This window comes from Argiope bruennichi, chromosome 11, assembly GCF_947563725.1.
Source record: "Argiope bruennichi chromosome 11, qqArgBrue1.1, whole genome shotgun sequence".
Lineage (NCBI taxonomy): Eukaryota > Metazoa > Arthropoda > Arachnida > Araneae > Araneidae > Argiope > Argiope bruennichi.
Window position 1 is genome coordinate 101,818,257 of NC_079161.1, and position 24,681 is coordinate 101,842,937.

The window sequence follows — 24,681 nt, forward strand, 5'->3', positions numbered from 1 at the left end:
ATATATATATATATATATATATATATATATATATATATATATATATATATATATATATATATATATAAACATGCTTCCTTTTCTTAACCAACCAATTTCTTCTACTATTATTTTTTCCTCTTCCTCTTTATATTGTGATAATCAGTGTAAGTAAGAAATTTTATTTTAATCTAACACAATATAGAGCTTTTTGCTCATATTATAAAAAAAGAGTATGGACTTTCTTTGTTTTAGTTTGATTGGAATCAAAATTTGATCACGAATTGCAATATTGTTAACAAAAGCAATTTATCAAATTTCATTTGTTTGAGTCTTAATATTCTAAAGGTATCGTCTCCCCATTCGTATATAGGAAGACAGAGAAGGATAGAAACATAGAGCAACAGATGATCAACTTTTAGCCCGACAGAATCCAAAATGAATTTTGAAATTATAATGATAAAGCTTTATGCAAAATGTTATTTTGACTTATGAGATAGTGTGTTCAATTTAAATATGGGTAAGAAAACGGGCAATGTTCGTTCGAAAGATTTCATACAAGATTTGTGATAATTCTGCACTTTTTTTGCTTAAGAAAACCATTTGATAAAATGAATGTGCCTAGTTCATTACACTTTTGATTTAAAGTCTTTACAAGCAGAAAAATAGAGCAGACGTAATTTCAAAAAAGGCTACTTTCTCAAATTTAGGCGCTTTTCATGAAAACCTTTAAATCTAATTTTTTATAAATTACGGTTAGATTTTTAAAAAATGCAAGGAGTATTTAAAGTATTTTTATAAAAGAAACTAAAAATTCATATCTCTCTCCTTTACATTCCACACTTTTCATTTACTTTCTGGTGCTTTAAAATCTTCTACCATTAGCAAACTCTCCTTTGATAAAAAGGCATAAAGATTAAAAACGTAAAATCTTATTATTATTAAAGTCTAATTAGAAGTGTACTCAGCAAAATATTACTGCAGAAGAAAAACAGAAAAAAAAATCTTGGCACGTTTATTTAAATGAGCTTTTTTCCCTCAAAAAATAATAAAAATAAAAATTATTTTGAAGCATTAACTGTAAGCTCTTTCACATCAATTAAAACAATGGATTGATTTTAAAATTTTTCTCGTAATTGTCTCTATCAGCAATATCAGGATCAGTCATTCTTTTTGCTACAGTAATTCGTTCCCGCCAGAACCCATTAATGTGAAAGATCCCTTTTAACTGCTAGATAAGAGTGCCCGCATTTATTTAGTTCTCTACCATCTCTTTAATTTATTGTTGAATCTGTACCGCATTTTATAATCATTGCGAACTCTTGGAAATTTATTGTTTAATTTTTATCGGCTATAAATATAAATTTTGATGTGAATTCGAAATTCTTTGAAAAATACAAATGCCTAATTAGAAAAGTTGAATATCGAAAAATTTTCAGCTATGAGGATTTATTTAGCTTACAGAAATATCTCTATTTCATATATTCATTGTATAAATTAATCGTATGCTATTTAAAATGCAGCATTTAATTGAAATAAACGAAACTTCTCATAAATTTGAAAAATTGACCCATGATTCAGATATTAAAGGATTTTGTAGTGTACTTATCTTTTTTAATATTCAATTACTACATGTCTTTACCTCCCAATACCAAAATTATTTCTAAATTCTTTCATCAGACATATTTACTTTTAACACGTCACTAAAGACATAAATTTACTCCCGATGTCAGAAACATTAAGCCAAATAAGATTCCACTGCTTTTTTTTTTTGTCTTTTGTAAACAACATTGGAATTTATTTTGGAGACACAATATATTCTGTAAATCATGCAATTACCAAAATAAATTTTTTTTTTATAAAAATGTTAAATTTCATAGTTTTAAATGCAAGAAATATGTTATAAGATTAACCTAAACAATCTTTTAATTAGCATTTACTTCTTTTAGGTATTACAGAATTAAACTTATGTTAATAACTGTTAGAATTTAACAAAAGGACTGAAGATTATTGTATTTAAAAATATTATTTTAAGAATGTTATTTTATTCCTTTTCTTTATTCAAAATTAAAACTAGCAATGTAAAACAGTAGACCCATAAAACCGCGTAATTCCAGTATATCTAAATCCGCAAATCTAACTTCTTTTAATCTTTAAATTTTTGCCTAACTTCAGTGAATTTAAGATTTATATATTTTACAATTATAAGCAACACATCGGTCGGGGCTTTATTTGTAGTGTAATATAGATGTTACAAATTAGAGAAAATTAGAATAGAGGAATTTTCAAGCGTATTAAACTGTGCACCCCCCCCCCCATTTCTCACGACATAAGCATTTTTCACACTCAATATAATGTAAGCTTGTTATCTAACAAATTTCATTGGTCTTTATATATTTATCTCATTTGTCATAGAGTTCATGTTTTGATTTTTCTATAACATTTCAAAGATATATATTCAATATTTTGTTTTATTTAGTTTTATATTGGTTTTATCCTAAAAAAGTCTGATTGAAATCTTTATTTGCTTTCTTTCTTTTCAAATGAAATTATTTCTACTACGCACTTTATCTATTTAATTTACTACCAGTTAAACAACTTACGTTGTCAATCCCTTTTTCTTAAATATGTGGAAGGTGACATCGAAATATTTTCGATAGCTGCTTAAACAATTAAAAGTAATCATGGTGAAATTTTAGATAGCTCCGCTTCATCCATCATTTCCGCTGCAGTGACAAAAGAGAACAGCTGCAGAAAAGCAGATCAACCGAAATATGGAAAATAGGAGAAACAGCATCGAGTCGCTACTGCGAGAAAGAGTAACTACAACTCAATTAGGCAACTATCACACCGAGGACAATAACTATGTATGTTGGAATGATGAATTGCCTTCTTTTGTCAGTGATGTTTGGATGATGAAAAAGAAAAAGTTCAGTGGACTGGTGTCGATTTATAATTAGGGAAAATTATTTCACGAATATCTATAGTTTCCAAAGAAAATCGAAAATTTTCATTGTTTGATTTATGAATGTTTATAAAAAAGATGGACACTATTTTTTGAAAATTGCAGCGACATTTCCAATTGAACAATGGAAATAATCAAATAATGCTTCATATAAAACAAAAGAAAATTCGATGTTTGAACTAATTTATATAAATATAACAAAGCTATTCCTTAGAAAAATTATTTTCTCAGAGAAATTAATTAAATGTTGGCAATTCATATATCCCAAAATTCTTTATTTTTCTATTAATAGAAATTCAGTCTCATTTCTGGACAGTGATTTTTTAAAAATTTACAAAAAAATTATAACATGGCGATTAAAATATTCATCTAGGATATTTACATTTACCATCCATAAATCTCTTTGACATCAACAAGTAGTTTGATTTGGATAAGAAACTTATACAAAACAAAAGTATATAAATATGATTATTTCGTTGAAGCGATCATTTTTATATAATCATGATAGTTTACCATTTATTTCGAAGAAAAAAAATTAGTTCTCTGATTTTGTAGACATTTTCTATTTTTAAAATTGCAAAAGATTTTTGCAAATAATCAGGTACAATCTAAAGAAGCTATTTATGGATAAGTCATTTAAGCATTCGTTTGTTAATGAGTAGGAATTGTAGAATAATGAAAAGCACTTTTATAGTTTATAGTCTCGCACTTTTTATAGTTTCCGAGAGAGGGAATTGAATCTCTTAGAAGAATTACTATAACTCGAATCTTAATGGAGCTATCGTTAACATTCCGATAGTTTCTAGAATCTTCGATTTTTTCGCCAAAAAATTGCCGAGTCGCCAACTGGTAGCTACGCTTGTCGACAAGGCAGTGGATCATTGAATCGGTAACCATTGAATGTATCTGTAAAGTTATCTGCAGCATCCATCAAATCTATCTGTAAAGTTATCTACAGCAAACATCAAATCTATCTGAAAATTTATCTACATGATCCATCAACTCTATCTATAAGGCTATTTTTACCAAGAGATTTATTTTATTGAGAAGAAATGTGGTGTCCCGTTCTGTAAATAGTCACAATCATTATAGTAAAGCAAAAATTGAGCACCAGTTCAAACCTTGATGTGGTATCAATTTCCAATTCGACTCTACTCGTACAAATTTTGCAAAAAAATCAACACATATTTAAATATGTGAGGTATTTCATATTTTAGTATATGATTAATAAGTTTTCTAGTTTTGTTTTCGTAAATCTTGCAAAATACGTACAAAAATTTAATGCCCCACAACAAAAAAATAAATAAAACCACAACTTTCTTTATTTTACCGCAGTCACCGTCCACTAAATATCAGATTATTATATAACCAGGACAAACCATCGCAGGCTGATAATTTTGATTTCCCCGTCCTGTGGTGTGTCGTATGACATTGTCTCAAATATTATTATTATTTTTTTAATTCTGAATAATTATTGAGTTTAGACCATAGATATATTTATTGTTTCGGATTACAGAAAGATGCAAATAGCTGAATATTTTCATTGCTTCCAGAAGCAATTACCAAAAACAATTCTTGATTTTGAGATGAAGAATTGAACCAAAAAGATATTTTTGACTGAAAGGCTACAATCGAAAAGGTGAAATTATAATAATGGCTGAAAATTAAGCTGAAGTGACTTGGCTTATATTAAGCATTCACTACCCGAAAAATGCAAGGATCTGCCATAATATGAACAGGGATTATCAACAAAGAACTCTTCGTATTATGCAAATAGGGCATTCAGCTTAATCTTCTGATCATAATCAAAATATTCTAGTAAAATGTTTCTCCTGGAGATAAGACCAAATTTTAATTTTGAAAATTTAGTCTTTGTATTTGGAAGCTACGATGCGATAGTTAATAATACGAAATACAACGTTTATTTATTTGAAATAAGCACACTACAGAAACTGATTTTATTTACAGAATGGATTAATCAAAAACACACATAGTAAACAAGCGACAAAACAAATAAAGAAAACAAAGAAAAAAGGAAGAGTAAAAAACAAAATTCTAAATCATATATAAATGAGAATATAAATAACCTAGCTGAGTTAAAAAGTAAAATACACACAAGCACGATACATTGCGTTAACATTTTTCTTTTCATTTTATTAGTAAATAGCATTGGTGTGTATTACTTACAAAAAATAATGTCAGAGAGCTTTAATGATTAGTTTAAGATAACTCGTAAAATTGTAGATAAGCAGTTACAGAAGTTCCGAAACATTATTTTTCTGTATAGAATATCTGCTTCTAAAACTCATAATTTAACATTAAATAATAACTGCTTCTAAAACTCATAATTTAACATTAAATAATAACTGCTTCTAAAACTCATAATTTAACATTAAATAATAACTGCTTCTAAAACTCATAATTTAACATATAAATTAACATAATTAACATTATGTAAATCGTACAATATAAAATTTCCTTTTTAAAAAAAAAAAATAATAATATCTGCATATTGGTTTTTTTTAACGAAATAAAAAAAAACAAAGCTACATCATATACATAATATGATGTAGCTTTGCGCTTTGCTTTTATGGTAAGTTTACGCTTACCATAAAATAAGCATTTTTATATCCATATAAACTTAGCAACATCATTTATGTGTTCTTCCTTAAATATTTCATTAAAACTTTTCTTTGTATGTTTTAGCTCTCTTAGTTAGAATTATGACTGAAGTTATTTGCAATACATGAAACAACTTGAATTACAAATTTGTAAAAGGATGTATGAAATTTAATTTAAGACACATTTGATTCATTGTTATATAAGTTGTTATATGAGATATCATATTTTTAATGATTGTTATTTTATAAAAGTTTGATTTTACAAAAAATTTTAATTCATTCTTAACTATCATTTAGAGCTGCAATTCGCAGCTACATTTGATCAGAAGAATATTAAATTTAATTAAAAGAGTTTGAGCATGGAACTTCTCTTTTACTTATAATAGCAAATCTCACATATTTTATTTTCCCAAATTAAAAATGTTCCATGCTTGTTAATAAATCCCCAAAATTTACGAATGGAAAAAAAACTATCCTGGAAACATTTATCCTCAAAAAATGAAAAAAAAAATATTTTTAACAGTGACTCTTTAATTGTTTATCATCAGTATAAATCTTGTATAATGTCTTATTACAATTGAATATGCTAAAATATCTCATAATTTAAAATTATAAAGAACAGGCTAAATTTTATTTTTAACTGGTATAATTAAAATAAATATCTTATAAGCTCTATGTTTATTCAGACAAATTCATTTAGTAAAAATATTTTTTTCCTTTGTATTATTCCTTTATCCCTATTTAATAATAAGCTGGATAATTTCTTCACAAAATCTTTCAGTTTTAACTTATTTAAAAATAGTAGTAACAGCGAAAAAATAATTTTAGTGATGTTTCAAACATCCTATACATCCTAAGAAATCTTAGGATGCTTGTACACTAAGCTGTCACAAGCCCTTAACGTGCCTATCCTTCTCATTCAAAAGCTACTTTCATCTTGAAAACGATTGCCACTACAAAACAAGTTTCGAATGCTGAAACATTTATTTTTTTTAAATTTTAGTCTTAGTTTATTTTTACTGACTTATTATTATTATTTTTATCCCGAAGGGTAAAATGGGAAATTTCACATCATTACATTTTTTTCTTTCTCATTTTCACTTCTTCAAAGCGTTTCATTATGGTATGAAATGTTAAGAAAAAAAAATGGAAAAAAAAACTTTATTACCTGCAAATTAGAAGAATATTTGCCTAAAAAATAGCAGAAAAGAAAGAATAGATTTATATATCTAAATGCCTAAATGGAAAAAAAATAAATTTTGGCATTAACTTAAGGATGCTTCGCACTTAATTTAAAGCGATGTGTATTTTCTCTTGCAGATTCCTCTAATGGGAAAACTTCCATTTATTGCTGGAAGGAGATGACGATATCTATTTTATTTAATGCGAATTCTTTGTTACTCTTTGGAAAATATCCTGTGTTATTAATTAGAAGGGTGTATAGGAAATGTTTAAATATTTTATTTCCAAAAAAAAAGCTTGTTTGAAAATAAGTTTATGCTAAACTTATTTTCAAGCCAGCTTCTTTGGGATCTGGATGAATTGACAAGATTTACCTTTTAATGATTATTTTACCATCTAAGATAATCTGGATTCATGAAGTGAGTTATATGTTTTTGTGAATCAGATTAATTGAATTATACAAATGCAATTGAATTTGAAGCATTTATTTATTTCTAGGATATATCGAGAAATATAGAAATGAAGCCAATGATCTTTAATATTATACGATATAAAATTACACTGACATTTTTTACGAACAACTGTATAAATAAATAGAGATAATAGCCAGAAAATATAAAAAAATTGCCAATTAAATAATTATTTATTTATTTTCTTTTTAACTCATTTTATTGTCGCGCACAATTTGCAGTTTATTTATTGCATCTTTTCTTCAAAACCAACCATTGAAAAAAAAGTTGAAGTGAATGATATTTCTTCAAAAAATAAGCGAAGGGATTTTAAAGCTGAAAGTGCCCTCTCCCAGTTGTAATTCATTGGTGGAAGAGATTTTTCATACTTTCAACCCAGTCGACAGAAATGGAAATGGGAAGTATAAAACACTTAAAGAGTAACGCTTATTCAAACTCATTTAACGAACTCGCAGGGAAACTGGAAACAGCAACTATTTATAAAAGTATTCGTAAAAGAGCTTTCTCTGATTAAATTCCAAAGTTTAGGCCGGCCAGGCCTTCAGTCCAATTGTTGAAAGATAAAATATTCTGGAACAAAAAAAGTTGGATAAGGCCCAGTCTTGTTATCTTATAAGCAACATAGGTTAATGGGTCCTCGGTAGCACCAGTGCATCTCTAACTTGTGGATCTGCAAACGTTGCAACATGTGACTGACCTAGAAGAAGTTTCCACGAAGCTAAATAGTCGTATTGAACTTGATCTAAAAATGTTCAGGCCAGTCTGTGAGAACTTTTTAGTCGCATTCAACTTCCGTTAAATGCACTTTCTTTAATCTAATCATGTCACCCTAACGAATAAAACAAATGACTTTTCTAAGACATTACCAAAAGTACATTCATGTAAAATAAAAGATTTTTTATTTATTTTATATTTTATTTTATTTATAGTATTTATAATTTTTTTTAAAAAAATTCACAAATGATAGATATTCATAATTTTTTCTGGCTTCTACAAAAATATGATTTTTTTTCAAATATAAGTAAATGTTAGTTATATTTATTTCCTTTAATGTAATTTACATAATTCAACATCCTTAATATGAATTATGTTATTCATTCTTTCTAAATTGGAAAAAAAGAATGCACCTTAATTTTTGCAGCTTAATGTATTTTCATTTTTTTCACGCATTTATTAATACAGATTTTTTTTTATGTTTGGGAAATCGTAATGTTTAATTGATTTTTAATTTAATTCTGACTTTCTTTCATGAAAGTTTGAACAATAGTGTAATTCCGATAAAAATACACTAATTTAGTCATTTATTAAAATTATAACTGCAAATTAAATAAAGATTTATTTAAATTATGATTTCTTAGATGTGACCGAATTGAATTTGTGCAAAAACTAACTCAAAAATTTACAATTTTATGTAAATGAATTATAAATAAAAGATTAGAAAGGAAACAAAAATAATTAAAATTAAAAATGTCTTACAATTTAGATCAATAAAGAAAGTGTGTTAAGAACTCTTTGTATTTTTTTTTAAAAAATACGAGTTGATTCCACACAAAGTATATTTAAATTTCTAAACTATAACAATTTTAGATACTTGTCAATACTTTGTACATCCGTAATTCGCATTCATTTACGGCATAATACTATCAAATGTAATTGGGAAAAAAATGTCAGAACTAGAAATTAAAATAAATAATGTAAATTTTATGATACTGAATGATTATAAAAATGTTTCTAAGAAATATTTCTATATTATTATTAGTAGTAGAAATATTCAATATTAAAAAATATCTCCTGAAATAAATAATAAAAATCGATCCTCATTCCATTGCTCAACATTTCGCTATTAAACGATTCGTGAAATACTTCGTGATCAACATTATATATATATATGATATAAAGTGGCTCAAAAAATTGAGAGTACACCTTACTTTTACTTGATAAATTCGACTTTCAATATAAATAACACATTATCGGGAAGTGCAAACATGTGTATATTTTTAAACATATCAAATGGTTTAATTTTAAGTAAAAACAAAGAAAAATCAACGGAAAACTTCTAAATTGAAAAGTTTCAGAATCATTTCAAATAAATATGTGCAGAATTTTGCCTCAAAAAATTGAGAATACACCAATGTAATTCTTGTAATATCTCACATAGAAAGAATGTACCAGTATTTAGTTGCATGCCTTTTGGCTCTTATAATGGCCTCTAAGAGTCGTGGTACCGATTCGACCATTTTTGGTGGTATCTGAAGATATTTTACCCCATTCTTCTTGCACCACTTGTTTTAAATGGATTTTGTTTCTAATTTTGTGTTTTTGGACCACTGCTTCGAGTGTGGCTCACAGATATTCAATGATATTGACGTCGAGATACTGTGGCGGGTGTGTAAATGCTATTTAAAATGAAATAGACACCATATTTTGAAGTTACGAGTTTTCTGTTTGGAGTTATTGTGCTAAAATGAAATTTCCATCAGAACCCAATTTTTTAGCACTTTTCTTTAGATAGCTGCGAAGTATAACCATGTAAACCATATCGTTTATAATGCCATCTATAAAAATTAAATTCCATTATCCCGGATGAAGCCATTTAACCTCAAATCATGACAGTCACTATTATGTTTAACTGTAGGGCGTACATTTTTTGGATCCAAAGCAGTATTAGACTTTCTCCATACAGTACGATGGTTGTCACTGCGTATAAACAAAAATGTTGAGTTTTCTTTCATTATTAAAGATAGCTTTCTTCCAAATGTTATTAGTCTTCAATTGATGAGCTTTTGCATTTCAAATTGAACTTCTAATGCATTTTCTGAATTTGCAAGCTGATGAACGGTTTCTCTCTAACAATGCGACTTTTATATCCAGCTTATCTAATGGCATTTCGCACAGTTTCAGCACTTACACTTCTGACTAAGATTTGAAAAGTTTCTGCAACAAGTTGGATGAACCATATGGTCGCAGCAATCTAAAGAAAAGTGTTAAAAATTTGGGTTTAGATGAATATTCTATTTTCCAGCAGGACAACGACCCCATACAGAATGCACGTAACGTCAAAATAGGGTGTCTTTTTCATTGTAAACAGCAGTTACACACACCACCACAGTACTCCGACATCAATGCCATTGAATCTTCGAGGGCCATACTCAAAAAAAGTTTTCAAAAACTCAAAATTAGAAATAAAATCCATTTAAAACAAGTGGTGCAAGAAGAATGTGGTAAAATATCCTGGGATACCACCAAAAATTGGTGAAGTCGGTACCATGACGTTCAGAGGCTATTATAAGAGCCAAAAGACATGCAATTTAATAGTGACACTTTGTTTCTATGAATGATATTGCAAAAATTTCTATGGTGTATTCTCAATTTTTTGAGGCAAAATTCTGCATATGTTTATTTAAAATGCTGCTGAAACCTTTCAATTTAGAAGTTTTTCGTTGATTTTTCTTTATTTTTACTCTAAATTAAAGAATTTGTTATGTGTAAAAATAAAAACATGTTTAAACTTCCCGGTAAAGTGTTATTTATATTAAAATCCGCATTTATCAAGTAAAAATAAGATGTATTCCCAATTTTTTGAGCCACTGTATATATATATATATATATCGGTGAGGAATTTTTATGAAATTTCTGACTGAAACAGATTAAGCTAGAGATGAAATCCTAAATGGTATTTGTAATTGTAGTTGTAATATATTTTTTTTATCATTTTAACAGCAATATAAGATTTTGAATGCAAATACTCAATTCACATGAACAGGTTTACAAAACATGACATTCCTTCAAAATCCAAAATACTAGAAAAATGCCGAAAAATAGAAATAAAAAATACCGAAATTTCTAAAAAAATACGCGAATAATTATTAAAACACTAATATCTTCTTAACATACTAATTCTGGTTCTTTTTAAACATTGGTATATAAATTTCTTAAAAAAATATTATATTTTTGAAAATGATCCTTACAATCTTTTACTTCAATTTACAAATAATTTTTGTAAATATAACTGAACAATTCTTAAATTTATTTTCAAAAATAAGATTCTTTCAAATAATTAATATTCAGTCAATAAATATTCATTCAGTGACATCTCGTTTCTCTCCTGTCGGCATTTATTATTTTTGAGGTAATAAATGCTGGGAAGAAAGCATTTGTTAACACAAAACTCAGTCAAATCTAAAGCATTCTTTGACTTCAAATACTCAATCACCAGAACACTAAATGTAGGTTATTACACCAAGAAGAAAAGCCATCGTCGATCATTAGTTTTCAGTTTTCCCGCCTTGTGGCGAAGTTGCGGAACGTTGCCACATCTAATTCATCAAATTCTGCATAATTAATGCGTGAGGGCTCACGGTAGATTGATTGTTCTTGGCTAACAAAGACAAGATCAAACGAATTGTCTTCTTACTTTAAAGGAAAATTATCAAAGAATTCGTCAGTTCCTAGATAGGCGATTATTTGGAATGGTTTATTTTTAACAATTGGTTGCCACATTCCGAAACCTAATATCGCGTTTATGGCAGAGAATTGAGTTGAAGCGATTTAATTTTGTTTTCGGCATCCATCATCCGAGTTCTGTGACATTTTGTCAGAATACGAACCGCAGTTTTCTCTGTCTCATGCAAATCGGGCCTTCATTTTTAGCTCGTTATTCAGGAATAAGTGCCTTACTGAGCAGTTCTTCCTATTTGCTGCATACCGGCTGTTGCGCTAGATTTTGAAGTCAAAGAATTTAAGAACGGATGTTTTTGCATACGTTGTGACTGAAATGGTTGACTTAGTAAGATTTTGCTATTCGAATATATGTGTTAAAAAAATATCATCTTATTGAAAATACCTTTTAATTTAATTTCTCGTAGAGAACTGGCTTTTAACTTGTTTTTCTTACTAGGAGAAAGACCTCACTCAGTTTTAATTCTGTTCTTGAAAAAAAAATGATATTTTTAGTTAAATTTAAATTTATTATTATACTTTTACTTACTGTTTTACCAACTTTTAAGATGAATTTTGTGGAACTAAATGTACATTCTCAATAACTGAATCGTATTTTCGGTGCACCATATCCTAGGAAAGGATCTTGCGCCAGGAAATTGCCGCATCCAATCCAATCCAATAGAGAACTGGCAAACATTCATTTTACTGTCAATACTTTTATTGAATCTTAAAGACATTCAAATGTCGCATTAATATATGTTGCCCTGTGCATCTAGTTTGAAATATGAAGTGAAAATATGCTACATTTCACATATCACAATTACAAATTATTTGCTTCAAATACTCAAAATTGTTCGAATATTTAAAGCATTAATTTTAATACAATTCTAATCTGCGCATTGATGTTAATAATGAAAATGGTTGACTCTTAGTATACTATAAGCAAAATGTACGCGAAAAAATAGAATTTATATAAAGAGCCTTTATACCTACCCTAGGTGTTATAATAAAGCATGTAATTATTGTATAAGAACAAAATAACTGATAGCCGTAGCAATTGTAATCAGTCTTATCAGATAAATCCGAATTGCTTTCTGCTTCATCAAATTTTAATCACTCCGTTAGCCTGGTCGATTGTCCTTGGTGCTGAAGTCATGAAATGTGAATTGGATTAATGCAAGAAATATTTTAAGTACGATTAATGTGTATACTTAAATCCATCATAAATCCAGGGGAGTGGAATTATGGCTTATTTTTTTTATCCTTAATTTGTTGGTTATTGTTTAGTGAACACTTTTTAAATATAACAGCAATATTTATCCTCCTTAGTGCGATATTCATCTGAATGTCTATTATATGAAAACTGATTCCTTATTAATAAAATGCTGCCATCTAATTAATTTAAGCAAAACCATCCTTATTCTCAATGTTCATGAACAAAATGTAAAACACGAAGCATGCAACTTATATGGTGACTAAGGTTCAAGCTTCCACTTATTATATCAGCTGTTGATGGTTGTTAAGGTGGTGTGAACACCAAATGCAGCGAAGTAAATTTTATATTTAGTGTTAATATTCACCACAGTAAAGGTATTTTTAAAAATATTTAAATAATAACATAATTTTATAAATCTAAAATTTTTAATAAAAATAATATTTTTATCTGAAGTATTATTCATAATTCCCTTATTATTGTTATTTTAATGCGTTTAATTAATTAAATTATTAGTTTAAACAAGCAATTTTAAAATTTCTCATCTTTTCTGAAAGTTAAGACCGGTACCTAGTAATTTTTGAAAGCCGAAGAAGGATAATGTTTCAAAAATTGTTAATAATTTTTAAAGAATGATACAGATTTTAATAACCATATCAAGAAACAACGTGGTGTAAATAAATATTCGTAAATTTTTCATTTAATACGAATGTCAACACTAGTTGCAAAATAATATTTTCTCTTCCGGTAAATATAGTTTCTAACAATAACAATAACTAGTAAGTCAATTGTCTAGAGATCTTAACTAAAATCGTCTTTGAATTTCAATGTATATTCTGAGATGTCCATATAGTGCAATTTATTTATTAATTATTATATGTTTTATGCAAATAATATTAATTATTCATATTAAAAAAACAATTGTTATTCTTACATTTCAATTGCCAGATATAAATTGAAGAAAGAATAAATAGTTAAATAAAAATAAAACTTCAAACAATTTTTTCTCTAGTAATATTATCATAAAAGAAATTTTAACAATATATTATTCTAGATTTTAAAATATATATAGTCTGTTGAATATAATAACTTATGCCTCATAATTTGTTATAAAAGTAAAAAAATAAAATAATTCTTATAAAAGTAAAATTCGAAATTAATTTATTTCGTTTATAAGTTTCAAGAGAAATATTGAAAATGTTTTCCTTTTGTGGAAATTGAAATTTCATAATTCTGTGAGAGGAAGGTAGTAAATATAATAATTTTATGGGTCTCGACGACGTGCAAAATAAATTAAAACATCTCAATATTATTAACTAAAATGTCAGTAAACAGAGTATTAATTTCGCAAAGCTTCTTAGAAATTCACTAGTGAAACGATGAATAATTAAATTAAATTCTTTTAATAATTAAATAAATTTTATTCCACAAATGCAATGCATAATTCAAATAATTTTCCAAATAAAAAGAAGAGGAAACTTTTAAATAGAAAGGAAGAAGTAAATAAAAGTAGTTTTCTTAACTTGAATATGAGTTAACCCTTAACTGGGGACGTGCGGTCTGTGAGACCACTAGCGATGATTTTTTTGGTCACCCCTATTCTATTTTTAGCTCAGTTGAATGGAGTGACCCTGCAGCTTCCTGTTTTGTGACCTTCAATACACGTGCAGTTTTTCAACCGATTTCAGCGGAAGCTTTTTAAAATAATTCAGTTATTTCCTCGAGCGCGGTCTCTAAGACCGCACCTCCCTATTAGTGTCCCAGAGATAAATAAGGCTTAGCAGATGGCGCTAAAACTTGGGCCCCGAAATATATCCAATTTACTGATCCTGTTATGAAGCAGTGCTCCAGACACTTTTAAATAAATCAGAAAGTGATTTTAGTGATAAGGATAATTGTACAGAAGAATTTTTCGATGAAAGTTCGCATTCAACTGATTCTGATATGTATGTTCAAACATAATTAATTTTTCTAGAGATGATGTATTTTGAAAAAATTATAAAATGTATTAATATACCAAGAGATAAATATACAGAATTTATAGGTTGATTTTTATACTAGTTTTTAACCTGTATGTTTAAAATGCCCAGAAAACCGTGCTATGAAAGTCACACAAGCCGATAAAAAAAGGTCCACATTTACCCATTGTCAATTTTTTTATATATATATAATTGTTGAATTTTACGTTATATTGCATTCTATGCACCCTCATATACCGTAAAAATAAATATGATTTAAATAGTAAAAATTAATATGGTTTATCAAGAATATTATTTATTGTAACATGCAATTTGAGAAGAAAATGTATGTCCCAACGTATTTACTTTTTTTCAATGATAATATATTTTGAAAAATTTCTAAAATATATCTATATATCAAGAAAAATATCTTCAAAATATATTGGTAGTTTTTCATACTAATACAATCATTAGAAAATTTAACTTAAGTGTAAATGAAATGCGGTCTCGTAGACCGCACCTCCCCAGTTAAGCCCTAAAATTTCCCCTCCCCAGTTAAGGGTTAAAGTTATTTTGAGAAAAAAGAATTTTTTCAGAAATGTACAAATTTTAGAAATTTATTATAATATCTTAATGATTAAAAGTTTATGAAGAAGCGTCAGGACATTAAATATGGAGTTGCTTGAACAAAATGTAAAGAAGAAAGCAATGAATTAAATGAATGCTAGCATCCCTTTTAAAAGTTAACAGAACATGATTCATTAATGGAATCTGACTGAGAAGAATTATATTACAACAAGCATAAAATACTTTGACATAACTAGCCGAGATGGATACGAAAATATTCTTAGAATTAATTCATCGTTTTAACCGGCGCATAAGAACTCGTTAAGTTAATGTCAGGATTTATTTATTTTGTTTCCTTCTTAAAGAAAAAAAAATAATTAAAATAAATAGGCCTACATGTCCTTTTTTTTTTTTAATTCTTCTGTGCTATTTTGTAAACACACCTGCTAATTAGGCTGGTAATAAAAATAAGAGCTTTAAAGCAGAATATTTTATTTCTATTTTTTTCCAAGTAATATTTTATGTTGTGATGGGAGATTCTGAAATAAATTAAAATAAGTAAAGTGCGTTGGGATGGAGTTTTTTTTAACATTTCTCTAAAATATGTCGGTAAAAAATTCTTCAAAAGATAAATTTGTTTCGAAAAGAAAGCATATTTTTCTGACGGGGAAAAAAAGAGAACAAAATTTTATGTGGTGGCCAATTTTGATAAAAAAAAAAATAGCTTACCAATATAAATATACGTGATAACTCTGTTTCTCAGAACCAGATTTTTTTTAATTGCAACTTAATCACTGCAGACTACTTAAAATGTTTTGTTGTGATCTAGAATAAATTTTTCAAAAGAAATTGAGAGAAGGTCTTCCCACACATAAGAACAAGAGACAAAACTGTGAGGGAATAAATAATACTATTTATAGATTGATGTTCGTCTGAATTAGTAAACACATTCCAATTTTGAGATACAAGAAATTTATTGATAATAAAGTATACGAAGTGCAAATAAAAACATTAATTTAATTTTGGTGGTTTAAATTTTAAATAATACACAAGTAATTTTTAATGTTAATTTACATTCCAAAATTTGCAATTTTGAATCTAAAAACAAAAATTTGCTGTTCATTTAATATTTTTAAAGAAATTAGAAATACGTCTCTTTAACAAAACATTCAAACGTTAGACCGATTCTGAGATGTTTAAGTAGTTTGTAATTTGACTAAAACCTTTTTTTGATAAATTTGTGATCACGGTGACAATGTTTAATCGACTAAAATTTTCCAAATGTTTTCATGAATAACTTGTATAGTGCACATATATACTCCGCGATACATTGTTTGTGCATATTTATAGAGTGTGCATATTTATAGAGTGTAACATACTAGGAAAGAAATTCTTACCAAATTTTGGTCTTTAAAAGAAATTCTTTTTATATTCATTTCTGTGTGATGCGCAATTCAGTTAAGAAAAAATCATACTTTGTATCTTTGAGATTCTCAACGTCTTAGGTGTGACACTGATACCTTTACCTTACTTACTGTACGATTTTAAATATACAACAATATAAAGTATATTGTTTTAGGGATAAAAATGTTAGTTGATTCCATACAAGCTTATAACGAACGTATGAGACAAAAATAATTCTTATATCTATGATATATATATCCCGGTAATAAATTAAATGATATTTGTGACAATTCTTCACTCATTTCAAAGTTAATAATATAAAGGTTTAAAATTTTTCTGTAAAGTTTACGATTTTAAACATTCATATTAACTCATTCAATAATAATATGGCATTTATTTTTATTATTATGCAAAATTGCTTGAATACTGTAACATTCAACTGTCAAATTCAATTAAATTTAAAGATTCAACGTTTATATAACTTTACATCTGATCAAGATATTAACTGTTCTTTGATGTGTTTAAATTTAAATAAATGTACTTTGAAATATTCAGGTTTATACGTGAAGAATTTACATCTTCTTTTCTCCTATAAAATAAAGAACTTTATTCTATCATGTGCATCTATTATTTATCACTTCCAGCAGACGAAAGCTGGATCGATGCCATCTTTCTTTTCGTTTTCAAAGAAAAAATGGATTCTCAGTTTTCCCTTCATATTTCATCCGTTCACTTCCACGTGGCAACGGTGTTAAATCATGGAGGAAGAAATCTCTCTCATAAAACCGCAACAATGAAACATCTTGGAGATGCTGTTCTTCATTCTTTGCTTCAATAGAACATCAGAAATTCTAAACGTTATGGCAGGGAAGTTTTAATAGAGGTAAATTATATGAGAAATATTTTTCATAAAAATATCTGACATATGAAAGTGAAAATAACTATCTTTTATAAATTTTTTAAAACAGTTTTACTCCATACCTATCAGAATACTAAATGCATCCTTCATGCAACTAGAGTGTCAAGATATTAATATACAGCATTTAGAATTTACCAAAAACTAACCATGTTTTAATTGTTTATATATTGGTTGGCAACAGATATATAAATTGCAAAGTGCTCAAAATTGCGTGAAAAATTTGCTTATATTAATTAAAAAAACAGTTTACAGGACATTTATTTATCATTCAATTTTATTTACATTTTTAACATATTTTTTTTGTTTTCAGATAGCGTCATTAACTTTATTAGAATAAGCCTAATTCAAATTGAAATTCTATTGTTTTGCTTACTTACTTATTTAATTAGTCTTAATTAAATTTTAAATAGATAGTTTCATTTTAGACTACAAATTAATAAATAATTATTTAAAAATAAGTTAGGAAGCATTATTAGAAAAATTGTCCTAAAAAATACTATAAAAACGAGTCTCTGTTTTGTAACTGCTAAAATTTTAATTTCTTTCTGATCATAGTTACTCAGGATTCTAATGAGAAATATGCTAAATTTGCTATTCCAATTTTTATCTTATTTTAATTAAGTTAAAATCCAAGCAGTTAACACATTTTTTAAATTTAAAATAGGAAAAATTGCATACAATGTTAAAGATAAACACCTTCGGACTGAGGTATGTGAATTCATTTTTTAAAGGATTGTACATTCCATTCATTAATTCCATTCAGTTTTCATTTACCTTTAATTCAGACGGGATTATTACTGCAGTAAGCTATTACAGGAGAAAGTTGCTACAGTAAGCAGTAACAAAGCCTTAACAAGTTGTCTAGTATGTGTTTTCTTTAAGATACTCTTGAGAAAGGCGAAAAAAAAATATCATCTTTTCTCAGAGTAATTTTCTAGCGTCTGTTTTCTTTAGTTGTAACTATCTTCAAAAAAGAATAAAAACCAAAGCTTAAACGTTCCCAAGTATTGTTATTCATTCCTTATATCAGTGGTTCTTAACCTTTTTAAGCTACGACCCAAATTTGAGAATTTGAGAACGATGATGATTTTTTTTAACTTACAAATTTTTTATTTATTTTTTTAATAATAAAGATAAACAAAAGTACTTTTCGATCCAAGGAAAATTTAATTAATAATCAAGTGTTTTTAATAATTTTTATTGACCAAATTAAAATATATTTATAACTTTTTGAAAATAATTGACATTTTAACTTATTCCTAAAAAAAAAGTAATATCAATACATATGTTAAGTCTTTTAAATTTTAAATGCAAGTCATACAGTTTTAATGAGAACCTTGTTCTTGAATACATTTTGAAAGATCTTCAAACCTCGGTTGAATGCTTGTCAAGGAGCACCTTATATCTATTTCAGGATTTAACTTGTTCCGGTAATTGTTTTTGATTACACACAGAGCCGAAAAACCGGCTTCACACATATATGTTGTTGAAAAGGGCAATAATACTTTTAGGGCTTCTTTAACAATTATTGGCTTTTCGATTTTTAATTTTAACCAGAAAGCACATAAAGATTCAGTGTTTTTGTAGAAATTGTATCGAAGTGCTTGGTCACTTTGTATTTCTATTAATTGTTCTTGAAATTGATTAATATTAACAAATTCCTCATGCAAATCACTTACATCAAAATTAAATGGCATTCGAACCCAATTATATTTGAAAACATCGTCTGCAGGGAAATATCGATCAAAGTCTGCAATTAGTTTTTCTAAATGATTAATAATAATTTTCTGTATTTCCAAATCTGTGATATCAATATTATTGTCTTCAACAAGTAAATTAAGAGTCGGGAATGAAACAAGTTTCTTTACTTCAACCTTATTTCTTCATAATTTGAGTTTATTTTTAAAACATGTCATTTTTTCAGTTAATTCAATAATAGTATGATTACGTCCTTGCATAGACGTATTTAGATTATTTATTTCAAATAAAATATCTGACAAATAAGCAACTTGAGTAATCCACTTCAACTCGGAGAATTTAGATGCTAATGGGTGTTTCTTTTCTCTCAAAAATAATTCACACGTACTTTTTGCTCTCGCCTTTTAATCAGCTGATATTGTTTGATCTTGTTAATCACATTCATTTTCGATTGTTGATATTTATTCAAGTCGTCATTTCTAAAATGTCTGAAATTTGGTGTATTACTAATTTTTTGGTTCGACTCAGTGCCACCCAAGAAATATGCTTCGCGACCCAATTTTGGGTCGCGACCCATAGGTTAAGAACCGCTGCCTTATATCGATTATTTGCAAAGTTTTGCATTTTCTGAAGCTGTAGATTATAACAGTTAAGAGTGAAATTCAATTTACATTCTTAAATTTTCATAACAGAATTGTGTTCTTAAATGTGAAACAGATTTGTATTCTTAAATGTGAAACAGAATTGTGTTCTTAATCACATCTGAAAATTCTAGTCAGCGTCATTAGGGTCAGGCTTTCATAATCGCAAAAAGCCTGTCATTTTGTTTGCATTTGAATAATTTAATACAAGATGATATAAAATCTAGGAATACAACAATATTCTGTCTGACATTAATGTTTAGTATTTTATGCCAAATTAACAACAGCCATTTTTAAACAATCTACCATATGATCTGCATGCATACTACCCTTCATAATGAAAATGATATGTTAATAATAAGTTGATGCTATTTGGCTTTAAATACAGAAGGAAACAAGAAAATTGATTTAAAGGAAGAAATAATATGTGATGCTCAAGAGATGATGATTTTGAGTCTTTGCAATAAAAAATGGAGGCTCTGAAGATAGAGGAAATTACTTATCTCTAAGCATCCAATGTTGAATTTTCAACAAATACGAATATTAACTTTTGATCGAATGTGTTAAAGGTACGAGAATGAAAGACTTATTCTTTCTTCTGAGAGATTCACGAAGTTGATGGTGGTCAGCTGAATGTGAAAGGAGAAAGAATGCACGTTTCACTCAATCAAATTTTAATTGGGGGATAAATGATAGTTTGCTTTTGCAAAAATTATATAAAAGTTTATTGAAAGATCTTATCAAAGAGTAGTTTTTTCGGGTAGCTTAAATAGCAGAGTCAAATATGGAAACATAAATATAGTGAATTGGAGATTAAAAGTTCTACTTTAATACGAATTCAAATTTCTTCTACTAAATTGAACTACTGGCCCTTACTTATTTTAAGGTGCCTTTCTGCATCTTGTATTTCCTTCTCATGTCTCTTAATGCACAGCTATTTTTTTTTACCAAGTCTCATTTCCCGACTCCTCCCGACGATGTTGGATTAGTTATATTAATGTTCCCTTTTAAAGCAACACCAGGGAAAATATGGAACGGACCTCGTCATTTTGAATCGTGGTAAAATGAAGAGGACGGCACCTGAGCTGACACATCCTATACAAACTTCCACACTACACTAGTGGGAGAACACTTGACCCACTAGTGTGGGTCTTGGTAAGTGCACCAGACCCACTTACACGACTGTTCTTCGGTGGAATTGGGTCTCGAACCAGAAGCCCTCCAGTTACGAAGATGAGAAGATGTTGGGAGAAGAATCATTATGAATTATTTCTGTCAAATATATTTAACAGTTCTAATAACTTATAAACGATATTCCCTGAAATATAATGTATTAATTTTCTCATATATGAAAAGCATAAAGCAATTATTATATATACTTGCATGTGTCTGAAGAGGAATTATATAAGCATTAAATTAATTAAATTAAAATTTTTAATATTTTTTTTTATATTTGTTACATGAAAGAAAAAATTGAAACTGTGTTTAAAAGTAAGCCAGTCAAATACGGATTTCAATAGTACTCAAAGAAAAATGAAATTACTCAGAACTTCCCCGAAATAAATTCACACTCAAAAGGAATACGTTATTTGTGTGTGTTTAAAATATCAGTGTTTAATAGTAGAACAGAATTACAGAAAATATTTAATAGCATTATCATAATGAATGAAAGAGACTATCATTTTGATTGTATAATAATAATTTCTGTTTTAAAGAAATTCCATTATTTTCTTGTAATGAGTCACACAACTTTACTCTATAAATTTTTTTCTATATAGTTGTTTCTTAATCGGTATGTCATTTTTAAAGTGAATTTTTTTTTCTTCAAAAATGTAAATTAGATCATATTTGCATTCATTTTCCAATCGATACTATGAGCCTCTGAGGCGAAAATAAATTTATATTTCCCTCTGACCAGGAAGCAGCAGAAAAAAACCCTTTCTGTAACGGAAATTCCTCGACCGTGAGCTGAGATTTCCTTAAATCTGACAATGTATCAACGCTCTGCTTTTCTTGAGTGCAGTTAATATATAAGAAATTCAATGATATTTTTCTTAATCAACAATAGTCAGTTGTTACTGCTTATAAATTCAGTGTTTAGTTCTATATTTGAAAATAGCTCTTGATTTAGAAATTAGAAAGGGTATTGGTTCTATCTCTATAAATGAAAACAATTGGCATTCCTAAAAACAAAATTAGTCTTTCTTCAATTCGTGAAACGTAAATGAGGAATTTCTTTAAAACTTCTATATTAATTTTAAATTGACACTTGAAATTCACGTTTGTGCTATAACTATTTCAGTAGATCATTTAATGAAATGTTTTCGTTTAATATTTGCTTTATATACAATATGACAATCATCAGGATTCCCCCGGGTAAAAAAAAGTATTTTAAAAAATCAATGGATTTTTAATTTTTATGGTAACGAGGATTATTTCATTTGGGATGTGAGTATGATGGAAAGGAATCGAAATAAAGGAAATTGATAAAGTTGTCATCATTAGCAATGGAAAAATTATGTTTGTTTTCTATGATAATTACCTCTTATGTTTGTTCTGTTCTTCTATGATAATTACCTCAAACAGATTTCTGGCTAAGAATTTTAACAATCAAATATAACCCTAAGAAATTAATTCTGCAGCAATGAAGTATTTTTTTATCGTATCTACTTCCGCATCTTCAGTTTTAGTTTTAGTTATATAATCGTACCGTTTTAAAGCAACACTAGGTTATTTTTGTACAGACCTCGTAATTTTGAACCCCGTTCAGATGACGAAGATGATACCTGAGCTGGTACTCCCCCTCTTCACACCACATCACACCAGCGGGAAGATGTTTGGTCCGGATGGATACCAGTGCATCAGACCCGCTTACACGAACGTGAAACCCTCCGGTTCCGAAGCCCAGACTACCAGCAGGCCACCGCGGTGCTCCGCATCTTGAAAAATGGTTTACAAAGTTACTTTGTAAATTTTCAAACAGAATAAATATATTACTGTTATTTAACAAGAATTTAATTTTTTTCAATATACTTAGTCATGTTAAGTTATAAAGTTATGTGATTAATTTCTGAATTCGAACTCCATTGAATTTAATAAGAAGTCAACCTTAATTGGCAGCTTAATCTCTAAACTTTTAAGCCATATCAAATTAATTAACCTAGGGCAATATGATATGACTTATATTTGGAGAAATCTGGTCTAGAAAAGAAATTTTTGCCGCCGAGTCCATTACCATAACTCCTCAAATAAGAGAAAAAAATAGGAAAAATAGATGAAAGAATGAAAAAAGGAAATGTTTTAATACTAAAATTGTTTTCCTTGAACTACCAGTTTATTTGGACTTGACTTTTAAAGAGCGATGATCCAAAACAGCGATAACTTGACAATTATAAACGAATACCTCTAAATATAGTCTTTCTTAACATGCAAAGAAACGTACAAATTTCTTATTTTTGTTTTTAACACTAGGTAAAAAAAATTATTAAAATTCTCGCATTCCAACTTGATTCCATTTTCTTCTAAACTTATCTGACCTTTTTGTAAAACTTGAAATATAAAATTATTTTTGTTTAGTTAAATTAGAAAAAAAATCCACCCATTGCAACAATTACCTCAGTTTTCATACGCAAAAGACAGTAGAATTTATTCGATATGCATTGGCCATAAATAAACTAAATGATTTAAATAATTTGTTTTAAAATTGTTCAAATAGTTGTTTATTACTTCAATCAAAAAGAATTTTGAATAAAACATTTGTTTAAATATTGAATTTCCATTCCTCTTTTATGCATCAAAGTCAGAAAGACTGAATGTGTTTTATAATGAAGTGGAATGGCTCTTTTTCTTAATTCATCAGGTAGCTAAAGGCAGAATAATGTCAGAAATTTGTCATCTCTGCAAAGCCTTTCTCTTAAAGAAGAAAAATTGAACTTCCATAGGCAAATAAAGGGCATAATTCCAAAATATAAATAATTTAATGCATGCCGATGTCTCGAATAAAGTTAATGTTTGGACAGTTAGAATAAGCAAAGCACGAATTCTTTGAACATCAACTTTTAGAAATTATTATTTTTTTATTTAAAAATGTCCCTATTAAATATTTATGCTTTGTATTTAAGACAGAACATTTGAAGACTCGGTATGAGTTGAAAAATGTAAGGTCACAGTATTTTGTCTCTACATCGGAAATGGAGGATCAAAATTCTGAATTAAAAAAAAATGTACCTGTCTGAAACGCTTACCATCTACTACTTAGTATGGATCTTTTTTATGAATAATAAATACAAATGGATGGTGGTTTTATTTGAAATCAAACAATCGCAGAAATATTTTGTTCATATTTCGACAGAGTATACTGAATGTTTCCCAGTCGCCAGATATTTAATACTAGAAATAAAATGATGTCACATCAGTTTTATTTTCTGTCATTATCCAGACATCATGTGGCAGATTTTTATTGAAAAGAAACTCTGTGAATAATATATTTCCCAGTACTCAAAAATGGCACGGACATCTTCCGCCGAAGATCGGAAAAACGATTCATTTTTAAATCCTGTGGATGATCGCTTTAGCAATAATGCACAGATATTTAGTACCCACATGAATTAATATAAAGAGTAAA